The following is a 17,166-nucleotide window of genomic DNA, read 5'->3' as shown; positions in this document are numbered from 1 at the left end:
GAGAAAGCTTTGCAGTAATAAAACAGTCTCATTTCAAATTCTTAAGAGAGATGTCGTGTTCAGTTGCCACATCAGCTATGTTGAATATGGAACACTTCAATCTACAAGTAATAGCAAATGATTTAAGATTCAGGTAATGATTTTTGTAGCCTAAGTTTTTCCATCTCTGACTATATTCCGGACATTATAGTGTGTGAGGATTAAAAAGTGTTGGGGGGAGGCTTTGCTTTCACATGCTTATGGCCTTAAACTAATAGGCCAAGTCCTAAAATATGTTTTGAAGTTCTTTTATTGTACAGGAAAAATTAGGATACAGTGGCACCTCAGTTATCATCATTCATTGGTTCCAAGGAGTACCATGAGTGCCAAAAACAATGAATGCCAAAGAAAATTGTTTCAATTGTAAAGAGTAGCAAATCACAAGGCAGTTGACACCATGATGTATCAAATAAATGAATGTTAGTACAAAATTTTCACGCCCAAATGTATGAAGTACTAAATCTGGCAAATTTCAAAGCAGTGCAATTCCTAGGTTTGACTGTACCTACAGACTATAACTGGGCTGGTTTATGATACCATAGAGAATGGTAGGGTTAACCAACTTGATGGCATTGGAATTGATCCTAAGAGAATGTGGGCTCATGTCTCACATCATTAGAACACATTCAGGCTTCTCTTCCTGCACAACAGATCTTTGACACACAGGGTTTAACTTTAGGATTTGCAAACTATTAGGGGAATAAGAGAACTCAAAGGGTCATAACATATAGCATTTTAAATGTACATGTTAGTATTTTATCTATGAAGTGTTTCAGAAATTAAAGGAGATACTATGTATGAAAGGAATGCATTCGTTATGGCAAATGATGTTTTGAAGAATTTAAAACACAGGAAGATATTAAAATATTCTATGCATATGTAAAAGTATCTGTGAAATATATAAATATGTAAAACATAAGCACAAGGACATTATTTAGTAATTGGTTTTGTCTTTAATAGATCTTAGTAGTCTTCATTAACTTTTTAATAACTGCATAATTTTCTCACTGAACAAAATGATATATAGTCATTTGTCACTTAATGATGGGACATTAGACAATTCTGCCACTGTGTGAACATCATAAAATGTACTCAGCCTAAGAAGGCTACAATATCACTATGCAATATAATATTATGGGACTGCATTGTACATGAGTCCATCGTTGATCAAAATGTTGTTATATGGCACATGGTTATAATTTCTTTAACTGCTTCTTTTTTGGTTGATGTTTAGTTTGACTTGAGTATTGTACTATTAAAACAGTTTATTCAGTAACAACCCTTATACTTATGTCTTTGAACATGTAGAGATAACTGCAAAATAAATTCCTAAAAATACAATTGCTATATAAGAGGACGTACATGTTTTTAATTCTAATAGTTTAAATATTGCTTTCAAAGAGCTGTTTGTTGAACTTCTTTTGTTGTTCCTAGGGAACTGAACCCAGAGTCTCATACATACTAAGCACACACTGTATCACTGAGCTACATCTCCAATGTCTATAGAAAAATACATTGGCATGAGTTCTTTCTCTGAGATGCCTGCTCTTAAACCTTGCCCACATTTTTCTGTTGCATTATTGATGACATTAGCATTGATTCTTAAGATTTCTTAAGATAAGATAATAATGAGTCCTGCATTATATGTGTTCTCATGGTTTATAGTATGTTTGTTTAATTTTGTTTCTCATGTCTTCTTTTACAAAACATTTTATTATTACAGGATCAAGAGTAACAAGCTTTTCATTTATGGATCCAGAATTGTATGTCTTGCTTGAAAAGGTCACTTCCCATTCCAATAACATACAAATTATTTTATGTTCCTTTTTAGTAATGGTCCATGCTTTTATGTTTAAATCTTTGATTTTCTGAGATGTATTCAGTTTCAGCAAGTTCACTTAGATATAACCACAAAATACATGATTCACCAATTTAAAGAACATATATAGTTTAGTATATTTCTCACTCAGGATTTATTTTCTTAATATTCTTAATATTCTTTTCAGGTAAAGAATTCGTTTTCTTAACACTTTTTTCTGGAGCATACCACTTTTTTCTCACTGATTTGAAATATGTGAATCACTTAAAATTTATTCATTTACTACCTTCAACTAACTTCTAAGTTTAATAATATTTTTTCCACTTTCCAAACGAAGGAATTAGCACTCAAAACCGTTAGGTCAAACTACATTGCCTATCAGCCCTCTCCAAAAGAATTTCAGTGATGAAGACTTTTTTTCTAACTTCCTTTCTTGCCGCTTCAGTTAGCTCAATGAGATTTATTGAGCCACTGGGCTAGATCGACATCAAGGTACACAGAAGAAAGCCATGGGCATTGTGAATGAAAGGATAAAAACAGGAACAAGACTCAGAAGCAAAAACACAGATGCAAGACAACGCATACATCCCCTGGGGAATATATGGACAGGGCCTCTACAACTGAGGTCAGTCTCTTCCCATTTGACCTGGGTCAGTACTCAGGCAGGTGCCATGATATGCTTAGATGAAGTTTAGTGCATCTTCATATAAAATGCATAGAATGGAGCATAGCTGTAGAAATACTGCTATGTGAGATGCTTATCCTTCAGCAGAGATCTTGGCCGTTAAACCTGAAGTGTACAGAAAATAAGTGTGGCGTGCATTTTACTTTGAAAATCTGCAGGAAAATGCTGTATTAACAGAGACAAGACTTTATACATTATATTGTTCACACAGAGGTGAAGCAGTGGTCAAAGCTCAGAGATGGGGAGGGGATACGAGAAATAGGTTTTCCTTGTCATGCACTTGAATTTTTTAAAAAGGAGTCCATTTCTTTCTAATGAAAAAATAAACAAGATAGGCAAAAATGTTTGGAGGATGAAGCTTTAAAAATAACAACTCATAGCCAAAATAGAGAAATGTTCCTTTCTCAGTGTAAAGTCTCTGTTTACCTAACAGACTGCACACCGGCAGGGGAGGAAGGCTGGGGGTGGGAGGAAGCCAGAGCCCACCTGCTGGGAGCAAAAGTTCAGTGCAAAACTGAGAAAGTCGTTTTAATTCTCCTGTCTCCATGTCTCTTCTCCATAGTCTCCCACATTTTCCTATGAGAGATTCATTTTTAACCCCTCGAGCAGGGGTGGATTTTTCTCAGCGCCTTCTTGCTAGGTATCTTGTTATTCCCAACCAGCCAATTATTCTGTGTGGTGGTGACTGAACCATGCTTGTTCCGACATTAGACTGTGCCCTGCCCTCTGAGACGACCCCAAATTCCAACTCACTTTTCACTCTGGTCATGTGTGCATGTGTGTGTTTCTTTCAGGACATATGAAGAAGGTATACAATGACCATTAATATAGACATGACAAGAAGACCCCGAAGCCCATCTTCCACATGGACATAAGTGTTTCCCGTGCTGGTGGTGAGTTGGAACTTGGAGAGCTGCAGAAGTGAGTATTCAGTGCTGTGAAGCTGCCATTTTCTAAACAATGCTATAAAAGCTGTAAGTGTTTCTCATGTCTCCACAAGAATCAACTCACCATCCTCTTCAATGGAGCAATTGTTTGTCTAAGCACTTGAGCCAATCTATTATTTGTGTGATAATAATAATTTTGTATCTTGAAGCCAATATTTTTAACAATCTCAGAATGTTCCCTCTATCCAAACAATTGGCTGGTTATATGACACCAGTGGGTTTTTCATCAGCATTATTACCTTGGGAGAAAGCTTGCTGTGTGATCTAGTGAACAAGTACTATGTCAAGCTATGATCTAGGGCAAATACATGTGGACTTCAAAGAGAGACACTTAACATTTGCCTGAGGTCATAATGCATTGTTATCAGGGCTTCCTTTTCAAAGTCCTAGCAATATGTTCTCTACCAACTTCAAGGAGCAAATCAGACTAGTGGATTGATCTCAGTTTCTGAGGGAATGGGTACATCCACCGTATCCGATCGAGGTTGATTACTAAGAATCTGAAGGGAATATTTCTGTAAGACAAGTTCAGTCTAAATCCACCAGGAGCTCCTGAAGCTGAGCTCCTGAAGCTGAGAGGCACATGGGATATGGAAAACAAGATGTATTTTCAAAAGAAGCACAGCTTCAGTGACAGATCAGAAGTAGTTTACCAAGCAGACCAGGCTTCGACTCCCACTGTGAGACGTGACAGCCTGCAATGATGAACTCCTCTAACGACTACATCAGTCTGCTTCTCCGAGCACCTTGAAATCCCCTCGCGGGGGATGTTGTTCAGCCACTCACCCTCTCCAAATGCAGTCCATTTGCACTTAAGTAATGGTAGGAAGGAGCAGGACTGGAAAGGGCATTTACTTGTGCATGTCCTGCAAGTTTTTCCTTTATAAATGAAAGCCTATTTTTCAGAAGCCTGGAGGTACTCTGCCTCCTCACAGGAAATAGAGAGCTCTAATGAAGAAACTTGTGTTTGTTTATCTTAAAAAACACACCTAAAAATGTAAAGCCACCCATTAGCCTTTCTTTGTAGAACAGGAAATTGATAAATGCAAACTGTGAACATCCAGGGGATCAACATAAGACAGTTAATGTAGCTGTTCAGGAAAAAAAGAGGACAATACAGTTAGAAAACATAGTTAAAATTAAGATGCTATTTAAAGATATATAAGTGGCAAGATCAGTTGTATTTTTAAAATTTCTGTACTTTTCAGTGCTACAGAATCTCTCAGTATGTGCTCTTAAATGCTGTGAATTTGTGTCTTTACGATCAAGAGGTCTGCATACATAATGCTATGAACTATCAAAGAATACACTGTAAATTGGAAGATTGTAAGAATGCATTACACATATATATGGAGGAGGGAGAGAGAGAGAATGAGAGAATGAGAAAGAGATGAAAAATTTAAAAAGAAAGTGTGTACAGTCTGGAGTCTTGATGGGTTCAATTTTTGATGTCACTGTATACTGTGCAATCTTGAATCAACTACTTGTTCTTGACTGAACATATAGGCAGAGTCACCCATACTAGAGAGTAAATAAATAAGGATATTTAAATATTTAAGTCATTGTTATATGATGATTACAAGATACTACAGTTAGGCCATGAAGAGTAAGAAAGAAATGGTTACTGGAAGTGGAGTACTGACCTAAAAATGTTTACTTTCTTAATGCCAGGTAGTAGTAGACAGACACTACAGCACTCAAGGTGCCCTCTGCAATATTACAAAACATCTGGTCTGAAAAACTTGGAGGGCAGACCTTGTACGTGAAAAGTCAGAAAAGACCGGACTGATGGTAAGCAGCAAACACTACGCCTGCTATGGGTGAGGCATTACAATAAAAGAAGTGTACTCCAGCGAGAACCGAAGGACTTTCAAGTAGACCCCTGAATTACCAAAGGGTATAAGCAATGCATTTCCATAGCACTTGGTTTTATAGATTTGAATCACTTCCAACTGGCATGATGAATAAACACATAAATGAGTAGGTAGAATTTGATGTGAGTCTCAAATAGTTGACTGAGGAGGAGGAAGGAAGTTATAGGAGGATTAAATGTTATTAATAAAGGCCAACGGGGGGGAAAGAGAAGGCATATTCAGCAAGTGTGAGTAATCTGGATGGCAGATTTTGGTATTTATAAAGACAGAAAGTTGTAAAAAGGAGCTTAGTGTGAGAAGAGAGATTAATAAAGGCTTATGAAGGCGGGTGGGGTGTATGCCTGTGATCCCAGCACTTGGGAGGCTGAGGACAGCCGAGGCTATAAAGTGAGCTCAGCGCCAGCTTGAACTGCATAGTGCGACCCTGTCTCAAAAAGACAAAATCAGTCAATCAATAAATGACTTATGAGATGATGAGACAAGATGATATGTAAAGGAAGAATGTTTAAATCTATTGGTGGATGATAGATTTACAAGTACTATAAATCCATGATGGCATAGAACAAGAGAAAGAAAATAGTTTAAAAAAGACAAGTAGGAGGAAAAATGAACAAACACGAGGATGTCATCATGCTGTAAAGCAGAAGCTAGATTTTTGAAAATTCCTTTTGAAGGAAGAATACATGAGTAAATGACCCACAGCTTGAGGCAAATGAAGGACTGAAAGACTTCTGTAATTGTGTGACACAATGAATGGAAATATGATAAAGACAATAGAGAAACGGGCAGAAATGGTAGCTTAGAAAGTTTGTCATTGAGTGGCAGAAAAAGAAAAAAAGCAGTTTAAAATTTCTCAGGACAAGACTATACAAGGGAGATGACAAGCAAAAAACCAAAATTGTAAGTCAGAAATTTGAGACAGAAAGTAGTTGAACATATTTTGGATTAGAGGTTTTCTTACTTTACAGTGGGCATTTTTTTCAAATAAGCATATGAAAGTATGCGTATTTTTGAGTGGCTGTCTCCTTTTCCGCTTACTCATGGTTCTTTAAGTTCTTCCTGTTGGTCAGCATTAAGCTTCTTAGTTTTGGCTATAACAAATAATGTGCAGTTATTTTTGTACATATATTTTCTACACCCATAAAAGTTATAGATAAAAAGTCCTTCTACATGGAACATCAGTCAAAGAATGTAAACATTTAACATTTTAGTAAGTATGGCCAAAATGAATTGCAAAAATATTAGGCTCATGGATAGAGCCTGTAAGAGAGCACGAAAATATCTGTAAATTGAGACTTTGGAGATGATGGCATAGTGAGTGAGACTTGGAAAAAGAAAGCATGAGAAACAGAGTGAGGGAGAGAGGAAAGGGGAGATAGAGGAAAATGAGGACAGACAGACAGCAGGGAGGAATTAGGGAGCAAAACCACTTCTCGCATCAAAGAGCAACTTTGAACCAACTAGGAGAGGGGCTGTCAGAAATGTGGCAAGAGAGTAGGAACCTTGGTGTTGAGGGGCGTTGAACATCAAAAGGAAAAGTCAGCAGTCTGAAGGGTGGGCCTGAGGAAGGAGAGGATGGACAGAGTCATAGGGAAGAGGTACAAACTGTGTCACTATGGGAGAAGAACATCTAAGAGGTCAATTTATTGAGCTGCAAGTCTTATAGCAAATTGCACAGTAGACATGGGAGAAGAACATCTAAGAGGTCAATTTATTGAGCTGCAAGTCTTATAGCAAATTGCTTGCAGACTGAAGAGTCTGTATAGGCTGTTAGGCCCTGGGATGGGATGGGATGGGATGGGATGGGATGGGATGGGAGGGATGGGATGGGATGGGATGGGATGGGAGGGATGGGATGGGATGGATGGGATGGGATGGGATGGGATGGGATGGGATGGGAGGGATGGGATGGGATGGGACGGGATGGGACGGGATGGGATGGGAGAGATGGGATGGGATGGGATGGGGTGGGATGGGATGGGATGGGATGGGAGGGATGGGAGGGATGGGATGGGATGGGATGGGATGGGATGGGATGGGATGGGATGGGATGGGATGGGAGGGATGGGATGGGATGGGATGGGATGGGATGGGATGGGATGGGATGGGATGGATGGGGCTCTGTCTCCTTGCCAATGCCCAGGGAATCCTGGCCTGGCCTGATGTCTTCAGTTGCACTTCTTACTGTCAACTCTGATATTGGTGAGGCTCAGTCCTTCCCCACAAACATATTCCAGGACTCTGCCTAGTGCTGTCACTCAGATTATCACCCCTCTCCCACCTCCCCCAACCTGTGCTTTGGAACTCCTGCCCAGCCCTCAGGATCCAGGCAGGGTCCAGGAAGCCCACCCCCACTAGCCTACCCTTCTCTGAGCCTTTCCCTCTGGATTCATATATTTTTTCCTCTGCCACAAAATTGTTCTTTATCAGTGTAGGCAAATCTTTATCTCAAAATATGAGAGAGTAAATGTTTTAGGCTCTGTGGGTCATCAATACCTGTTACTTTCACTCAGCTCTGGTGTTTCAGCACCAAAGAAACCATAAACAATGTATAACCAATACATGTAACAATTTTAACAAAACTTTATTACCAAAAGTCAACAAACAAACAACAAAAAAGTATAAATTTGTCCTGGAGAGCACAAGGAGGGGATCAAAGAACACATGATGAATGTTTAAATTCTTAAAGAATTATTACAGTAAAAGATATACTGCAATTAATCCCTCCCAAAATACTTCCTTTGCTTTGGACATGCTTATCCCATAGTTCCTGAAACTTTCTAAAGCAATTCTGGAAGTTCTCTTTTGTTAGTGTCTTTAAGAAGTGTGACAATATAGTTACATAGACAGACAGACAGACAGACAGATAAGGTGAATGCTGCTGCCAAGTGTCATCCAGAGGAAAGGCAGGCTCAGAGAATCATTATCATTGTCGTTCACTGAATTTGGCACTATGTGACTTCTGAGTCTTCCTCGGAGTCAAAATGACCATGAAAGGTAAATATTTTGATCCATTCTGAATGTCGAGGGAGCTAAGAGAGCACATCTAAAGATACAAAAGATGACTCCCAGAATTCCTTCAGGAAGCATCAAGAACAATGGTAAGTCTGTTCACCATGAGGGGAGTATTTTGAGGGAAATTAGTGGCAATGTGTCTTTAGTGTAATAAATATTTTTAAATTTAAACATTTGTGCAGCTTTATCACACCTAGAACTTAGAACTTTGCCCATGCCTGTTATGATCATATATTTCATAAACTTATTGAACACAATTGCACCCACATGGATTAATAAACCATACAGAAATATGGATCTGGAGCTCAGAGAAACATTTGACTATGTAGATTTGGGAGATGCTAGGAGAGTTTAAAAGGGCATAGACATGTCAAGGGATACACCTTAAGGAGGATAATCCAGGAAAAGACACACAAGAGAAGCAGGAGGTAGGGAGGATGAACCAGGGAGGTGATAGAGATTGAAGCCCAGATGAAGGAACTTGAGTTTAAGATACCACCAGTGAAAGAGTTCCAAGAAGCAGTATCTATTAAATTAGAGGGAGAGGGGACAGAAGGGAGAGAGGGGGAGGAGGGAAGCTAATAAAAAAAAAGTGTTAGATACATGTACCAATTCCACATAATGAATGTAATCAATATGTACTGCAAACATGTAGAAATAAAAATTAAAGCGTTTTAAAAAGATAACCAAAGGCAAAATAAAGAGCTGATATTTACACCTTAAAAATACAGAGTCCTGATCCACATTATCATAACATGCTATAAAATTACATGGTTAGTTAGGGTTTGATGAAAAGGCCTGATTGCTTTGAAAAAAAGACCGAAACTTACATATTTCTGACTCTGCAGTAACCTCCCAACTTTGAGGTTGCTTCCTCTGAAGACTTCTGAACAAAAGCAATTAGCTGAAGATTACAAGAATAGTTTTGATGCTCTCATTAGAAAGGGAGCACATCTCTCTTAAGTGTGACCTTCTTTCTGCCCACCTGCGAGGTTGTAAAGCCTTGGGACAAACTCTGTACGTATAGATTACTGTCCTTTATTGCAAACAATATGTCAAGGCCAACTAGATAAACTATAATGGTAGCTACCAAAAATGTCATTCTTGTTAGATAGGGTAATGTTTAGATATAAAATTAAAGCAAAAATAGAATGAAATAAATACAAACAGGAGAAATCTTCAGAACATGGCCAGAGGATCATCTTCTTAGGGTTATTATGAGAAAATTGAGACAACAATTTGTTTAGAAGGATTGGATTTCAAGTGGAAATGACTCTGGGCTTATTACCTTGAGAAGAGCTGCTGCTATGAGACAGACAACCAATGTAGTCTTTCGCTGAGAGTTTCAGAGATGAATGCATGAAGCAATCTAGCTGTACTTGAGCAATGTAAACATCTCAAAAGTCACACTCCAAGTCCACCAGACCTTGTTAAAGGAGCTGAGAGCCAAGACTGCAGGAGAAAAGTTCTCAGCTCTTCATTTCCCTCAGCTTAAATTCACATCTAGCTTTGACCCTAATGTTGTTTTGCTAATCTTCATAGATGCTCAATAAATAGATTTCCAAAGAAATTAAAATACAAACAAAAATCTGTTTTAGTATATGGAAGTCCATGCACATTAAAAACAAAGAAAAGGGAAATTCTCTCAGGGAGTGTCCTTTAGATTAAAGGAGAAAAGTCATCCATCTTCTGAGACTTGCCTTCTCAAGATACTAACTCACTGATTACCAGGATGTAGATGCGCTGGGCATGTGTGACCTGCCATTCACACACATCTCATTCTATATCTAACTCCTTCTAGAATGAAAGCCTTACACTTGCCCTCCAATCGCAACCCTGGCACGAGGCACAGGCATCCTCATCCCTCTTCCTCACTCTTTACTGCGATTTCCAAGGCTGGACTTCAACCTTGCAAGAGTCCCTGTGCACCTGCCTACAAACTCTGCCACTGAGAGCAGACAATTGATATCTTGATTACTCACCTAGAAGGATTCAGATCGTCTGTATTCATTCTGGTGCCAGTGGCTGGCATGGAAATGACACAGGAAATGTTAGATTGACCTACCTGAAAGACGTATCTGGATTTTAGTTCCCAACACTTAGTCACATAACATTCAATTATCTTTATTAAGCTGTCTCAAGAAAGAAAGGCTCAGTGGAACTTTTGGCCAATTACTTTCCTCACATACGGGAGATGATAGCCGAAAGAGTTCTTAAGCCAAGAGATAGTTTCTAATAAACAGAACAAGTCACAACATGCACTCCTCTTCTTACACTTTTGGGTGCTAAAGTGGCAAGAAAAAGGAGGTTAGAGTTGGTTATTACAGATGCTTCTGTTAGAATGTGTAACACACTTCTGGGTTTGAATGGTTTGCCAAAGGGAGATGGGATTCTGCACTTCTACAGATAATGACACACTTGAGTTTGCTTGTTCAGTTTATATTGCTTAAGAGCTACAGTAAGTTCCTGGAGGAAAATTCTCTAATGGTTGTGGCTACTCAAATATGAAGCTGAAGAGAGATCCAATCCATCTTTGCAGATACCTGTATCAAGTATGTCACATAAGGAAGATGGCCTCAATTATCTACTTTTTGTTGGAATGTTTCACAATTATACAAAGTAATTAGGTAGTTTCTCTCCACTGTACTTAGAGGAGACAATTTTGTCAACAGAAACAAAGGCAAAAAGCAAATGAATGAGGAGAGAGAGAGAGAGAGAGAGAGAGAGAGAGAGAGAGAGAGCTCTGTTAGATGCTTAGGCACAGGATCCTGCATTTTGATGAACCAGACATAATTTCTCCAAAAGAAAATGTGATTAACACTTCATTTGTTCATAATTCACTTTTGAGCACTGTTTTGGAAGTCCGTATGCCAAGGGCTATAAAGGCCAATTTTGTTTATTGATTCCTTTACTTGTTCCGTACATATTTATTGACTATTATTTTGCAGGCCCAGAATTAAGTGCTGAGGGTCCAAGATCAATAGGGACACTCTTAACTTCCTGCAGAGCATGGTTTAGAAAGGAAGGAGACTGAATACACGGTGGAAAAATAAAACAAAGCCATTAATTGTGATGTGCCAAGGAGGTAAACACAGGCTTATGAGCAAGCATGCCGTAGGGAACTAGCAGAGAAGGGAAAGGAGAGACTTAGAGAAGAACTCTTTGAAGAGGGATATCTAATCTCAAACTGAAGAACTAGGTACTTGCTGTTTAAAAAAATATAGAAAGTATGAGAGACACTCATGAGTTTGGAAGCATGGAAATGCTTGAGGAATGTAAGAACCTAACAGGGGTCAGAACTCCAGAAATCAGGGACCCCAGGGACAGCGGCCCACATGTCTGGGAGAGTGGGAAACGCCACAGCCCCAGGAGGAGGACTGAATCTTTGAGGCCAAGAGAAATCATTGTAGCCTCAACAGAAGACTGACCAAGATATTTTCTGAGATGTTGTCCTCGAGATACATACAGGGAAAATATTCCAAGTCATTATAGAATTAAAATAAATAAAGTTCACATTTTTAATCTGGCCATTCCATTGGCAAGTTGCTGTGCAAACAGCAGCGAAACAAAATACACCATAAGGCATTTAAGATAGGTCAATTAGGGTTACTGAAATGTCTGAAGAAAAATCAATGCTTTCCCTGCCCTTTTGCCTTTTATATAAAACCTTAATCCATCTCGTCCTTTAGATAAGTGACACTTTTCCAATAGAGACACTGTTGGAATTCCCATAATTAATGACCCATGAATTCTTAAATTGGCACCTCAAAGAGATCCTAATCACTCGTTCATTTAATGTTGAGCTCTTTTAGATCCTAAGCAGTTTCCTAGTTAGTCAAAGCCTCTTACTTCACTGGAACCTATAATCAAGAAGATGGCAGATGGCAGATAAGTAATTACATGAATAGGATCCTTTCTCGCTGTTGAAAATGAAACAAGGAGAAGCAAGCCAGTTGATAGGGGGATAATTCCAGCTACTTTGTCCCCGAGGAGATGACTTTTGAACTGAAGACCTGCCTGAAAGAAGGTTTGAAGTTATTCAGACTTCATTTTTAGCAGAGAATTTTTAGGTATTCCTTAGACAAAGAAAGAGTAAGGTTTTAATGGTGCTAAGGCTTGGAGAAGTATTCTGGGTTTGGGAAAAGCAACAAATGGGAGCAGCCAAAAAGTACAACAAGCATGACATGGAAAATAGCATTAGAAGTAGCCTACGTATTGTGGTCCTTGTGGAATCTCCAGCCTTTTTGCCTGTCAGTGCTAAAGTTGTGAATGCAACCACGAAAGCAGTAACAAGCATCCCTGGAAGTTCACAAACAGGCCCAAAGTGAAATGGACAGAAGGAGGCAGGAATTCTGATTTGTCAGTACATAAATAATCCTGCTTTATTAAATATATCTTTCCTACACGTTACAGTCTTTCTGAAGTTCTTTTGTGTCTTTCATTATTTTATTTTGTCTTTTTTTTTTTATTATGGACGATCTTTGCCTTGAATTCACCATGCAGTTTCTACCTCATAACTTCATTTTATGCTTCTCGATTTGTTTTTATCACATAAAAATAAAAACATAAAACAAACATGTATTTGAGGAAATGGAGTACAGAGTGGAAACGTAGCTACGAAGTTCAAAACTAATTTGTTTTTTAAGTTCACGCATGCTGACCTGGATGCACACTTTTTGAATTTTTGTTCTGATTATGATAAAATTTCAAAAGCTCAGCAATTTTGTGTCATTCAGAAATGGCAGCACTGTGTATCTAGTAGACAGCAGTGAATCAGAAAAGAATGCATCTGTGTGTGTGGTTCTCCTCTGGCAGTAAGTGCTCGTGCAATCTTGGACAAATCACTTAATCTTTCTGAAATTCTATTTTCTCATCTGCAGTCAATGAAGCTGCGTCATATCAATGGCTTTCACCTTATTTTTAGAAGTGAGATCCTCTTAACATAATGTAACACGTTATGGGTGGGCTCAAAAATTGCTCTTAAAAGGCTTATTATGTTGAATCATAAGGAATTTTGTTTCCCAGAATAATCCATCGATAGACTCATAATTTTACAACCATATTATTGGAGGAGGATTGAAACAGGTGGAAGGGCCTAGTTAAAAGCAATGGGTCATGGGACGTGACACTGGGGATTACATCTTGTCTCTGGCCCCTTCCTCTCTGGTTCTCTTGCAGGCGCTCTCTCTCTCTCTCTCTCTCTCTCTCTCTCTCTCTCTCTCCTTGTCCCCCAAGAAACGAGCTGCTTGCTCCATCACATGCTCCCTACCATGATGTACTGATCATCAAAAGCCCAGAAGCAATGAAGCCAAGTGAACATTGACTAAAACCTCTGAAACTATGAGCCCAGATTTTCTCCTCTAAGTTAATTTTTGTCACAGTAGCTGAAAACTAATTGACAGCACTCCAATTGTAAAACAAAAACAAGGTACCTTTGCTCTAGGAGAGCAGACAGAATACTCCAGAGACTCAACCCCTCCTTCTCTATCCAAGAAAATCCCTCAGCCCACAGAACACAATGTAAAAAGTACTGGCACAAGCCTCCAATCCTAAAATGATTCAGATGAGACCATAAAAGTCTCCAGAATGATACTTCACAGAGTCATCTTGTAGACTCACTAACTTCTGCAGGAAAGTAAACATATTCATTCTTTAATCATTAAACTCCACCTTAAGGAAATAACCTTTTTTTTTTGCTATTGTATTCTCTTTAATTGAAGAGTTACTCAATACATATTAAGTACATAAAATGCACTGATTTTAATTTTTGTTGTAGAATGTATGCATCTGTGTTATTTACAGCAGTAAAACTACCATCTGAATCAAGATAACAGTGACCTTGCCTATAAATGTCACCTGTTACTTACCACACTGATCTCATAAATAAGTGCCATGTTATTTATTACACAAAATTTCTAGGAAAACACTATGATTCATTCCTTCACCTTACTACAGACAAAACCTCACAGTCTGGGATATGATGCAATGTCACCAGCCCAAGTAAGAGCAACAGTAACACTGAAGATAACACATGTTGTTACTAGACTCTAAAAAACACAACCTAGACACTGAACATCTAATCAACAAAATTCTTAAAAATTCCTTAAGCAATATATTGTCATTATAAGAGAAAGAAACCGGGGCCATGCGATTGCCCAGAGTCCCGCTCTGAGTTGGGGGCCAGCCTGCAGTTTGGCTACAGATACTGGGCTTTCATACCTCACACTAAGCAGGTCTTCCACCACCAGCTTCTTCTCTCCAGGCTCACTTTCGCTGTCTCTGGTCTCTGCTGTGCCCTATCCTACACTCACCTGCCCTATAAGTCTTTCCGGGATTCTCTCACCCCAGTACATTTGAATAACAGATGATAAACTGTGCTCTCACTGATTTTCAAGCTACTGTGGCAATCAAATTTTGAAGATTTCTAGAATTCTCTTTTCTGGGAAATACCAAGTCTGTTCAGTGACCAGCAGCATGGTGCCAGGATCGAAGCTAAGATCTGGGAGCTTTGAATGAGATTCGTGAATTAAAGATCCTGCTGCTCTTAGATTCTCTTCCTACACCCTTGTAGGAAATTGCTCAACTGCCTGTAGTAATTATCCTTTCTATTCCTCAACCTACTTCTCTCCAGTGCCACATCTACCTGGGGTTGGATAGGGTTAAGTGTGAACCCATAGCACTCACCACTTGTACTCTTCCCTTTTAGTCTAAATTTCATTGATGCAATCGGTAAAATTTAGGAGTTTATAAAACTGTTCCCTTCAATAGATTATGCAATCTCAAAAGAAAATGTGGTACCATATTTTTCTTTGCATCACTAATGCCCAGGGAAATGTTGATATTATTAATCAACAAAAATTATTAATGGTAGAATGAAGAAGCATTGCATGCAGAACAAAGAGTCTTGATTCCTGCTACTGTGGTCAGTAGCTCTGTGGTCAGTCATAAGAAACTCACTTAACCAATGGAGTGGGTTTTTCAGTGGAAATATGAGTTTTGTAATATTCATGTTACTTGTCATCCAAGGGCTATTTCAGGGCAGAGGAGAGACCAGGAAGGGTGGTTCACTCTAAACCACAAGATTTTTGTCACTTAAGACTTTATTTTATTTTCTAGGGAGTAATAGCTCATGAATGCTTAGTAGAAACTGAAATAAAAATTAAGAAAAAAATACACAAACTTTAGTGAAAGGAAAGACTTGACATCATCAAAGCTAGACAAACTCTACTCCAATCAAAGAATATTTCCTCTCTCTCTCTTTCTCTCTCTCTCTCTCTCTCTCTCTCTCTCTCTCTCTCTCTCTCTCTCTGTTTTCTAGACTGTGAATTAAACTCAGGATCTTGCATTTGCTACGCAGGCACTTTGCCACTGAGCTATATCCTAGGCTCAATATTTTACTTTTGCGGTGATGTGTATTGATATTTTTCAAAAAAAAGATGAGATTATCTAGCTGTATTTCATAAATATATGTGCCTTAATTATCAGCCTTACCTTAAAGGGTAATGTTTTGTTTATCTTGTTTAGTTCTCTCTCTACCCCTTATGAAATATTTCCAAAGCTTTAGGCCACATAGAGCACATATAGATATCATGTCCTTAGTATAGTAGAACAATACTAACACGAGCCACTGCCATTGCTATAACTTACCAGAAGCTTCTTTAGGGAACAAAAGCAAAATATAAACTTGCTACTTCATCTATGATCAGCACTACAATATATTATCCTGGAAACAACTGGTAAACAAAACTTGAGCCCATTTCTGGGCTTTTAGCAAAACATTATTATATTTTCTTCCCCAGCCAGGAGCACTTCCAAGGACTGCAGGCTTCTCTCAGGTCCCCCAGACCTCAGTGATGGTTAAAATGGGTTCTGAACCAAGGTGAACCGAGCTCCTCCCAACAGTCTGGAGAGCTCCAGTCTGCAGAAAGCTAATGAGGCCCTTGAAGCAGCATGCTTCTCTTCCACCCACACTTTATTGAAATGCTTTTGAGTCTTATTGTGTTGTAATTACATGCTATAGAAAACTCGACAAACATCTATTTCAAGGATAGGGTCCATGACTCTTGCTAAAACATTTCAATTCCATTTTCCTGAGCATACAATCTCTAAATGCATCTGTGAGGGCCCTCCACAAGTATTTCCATTTCGCATTTCAGAAAACTTAAAAGTGATGCAGGTTCCTGACTTAGTAGACGATGGATGTAAAGGGAATATCTTTATGAGCTGTGTGGGTTGTTACCTTTCTACATCTTTATTATAACATTTGATGTATATGAAAGAACTCTGAATATATATATATATTTCCTTTATGAAAGTAGCTATTTTAAAGAGATCAATTCTATCAATATTACTTTATAGTTGGACTATTTTATGCTTTAACATACAATTCCCAAACATGAGATAAATATTTTCTTAGAAAAATACAGTTTTGACTTTCCAGTTTTTCCTCCATCATGAATTAATTTTCCCATGTGAGATGAAGTAGAATCAGACTTTTCCTTTTTCCTTGGTAGGAAATTGTTCTCACTTTCTTCTGCAATCTCAGTACTCCTGTGATATGCATAAGTTTTTCATAAATACAGGTTGGTTTCTGATCTCTCTTTTCTCTTTCATTAGTCATTGTGTTTATTTATATGACAATATCACAATGTCTTAATTATTGTAGCTTTAGGATTCTTATACCTTACAGGTTTTGTTATTCAATTTGTTGACCTTGATTTTTAGTCTTTAGAAACACTTAGTGATGCTTGATCTTTGACTTTTTCCATGTAGATTTTACAATGAATT

General features: G+C 38.4%; 1 protein-coding gene across 6 annotated transcripts in view; it reads right to left on the bottom strand.

Annotated features, from left to right (window-relative positions):
• Esr1 (estrogen receptor 1) overlaps positions 1-17,166 on the bottom strand; it is a 357,099-nt gene that overhangs the window by 34,097 nt on the left and 305,836 nt on the right. The window lies entirely within an intron of this gene.

The sequence above is a fragment of the Cavia porcellus genome, unplaced genomic scaffold (assembly GCF_034190915.1).
Source record: "Cavia porcellus strain 051 isolate PalLab524CR breed Dunkin Hartley unplaced genomic scaffold, mCavPor4.1 scaffold_22, whole genome shotgun sequence".
Taxonomy (NCBI): domain Eukaryota; kingdom Metazoa; phylum Chordata; class Mammalia; order Rodentia; family Caviidae; genus Cavia; species Cavia porcellus.
Note: the sequence above shows the minus strand (reverse complement) of the source record. Positions and strands in the feature narration are given on the sequence as shown.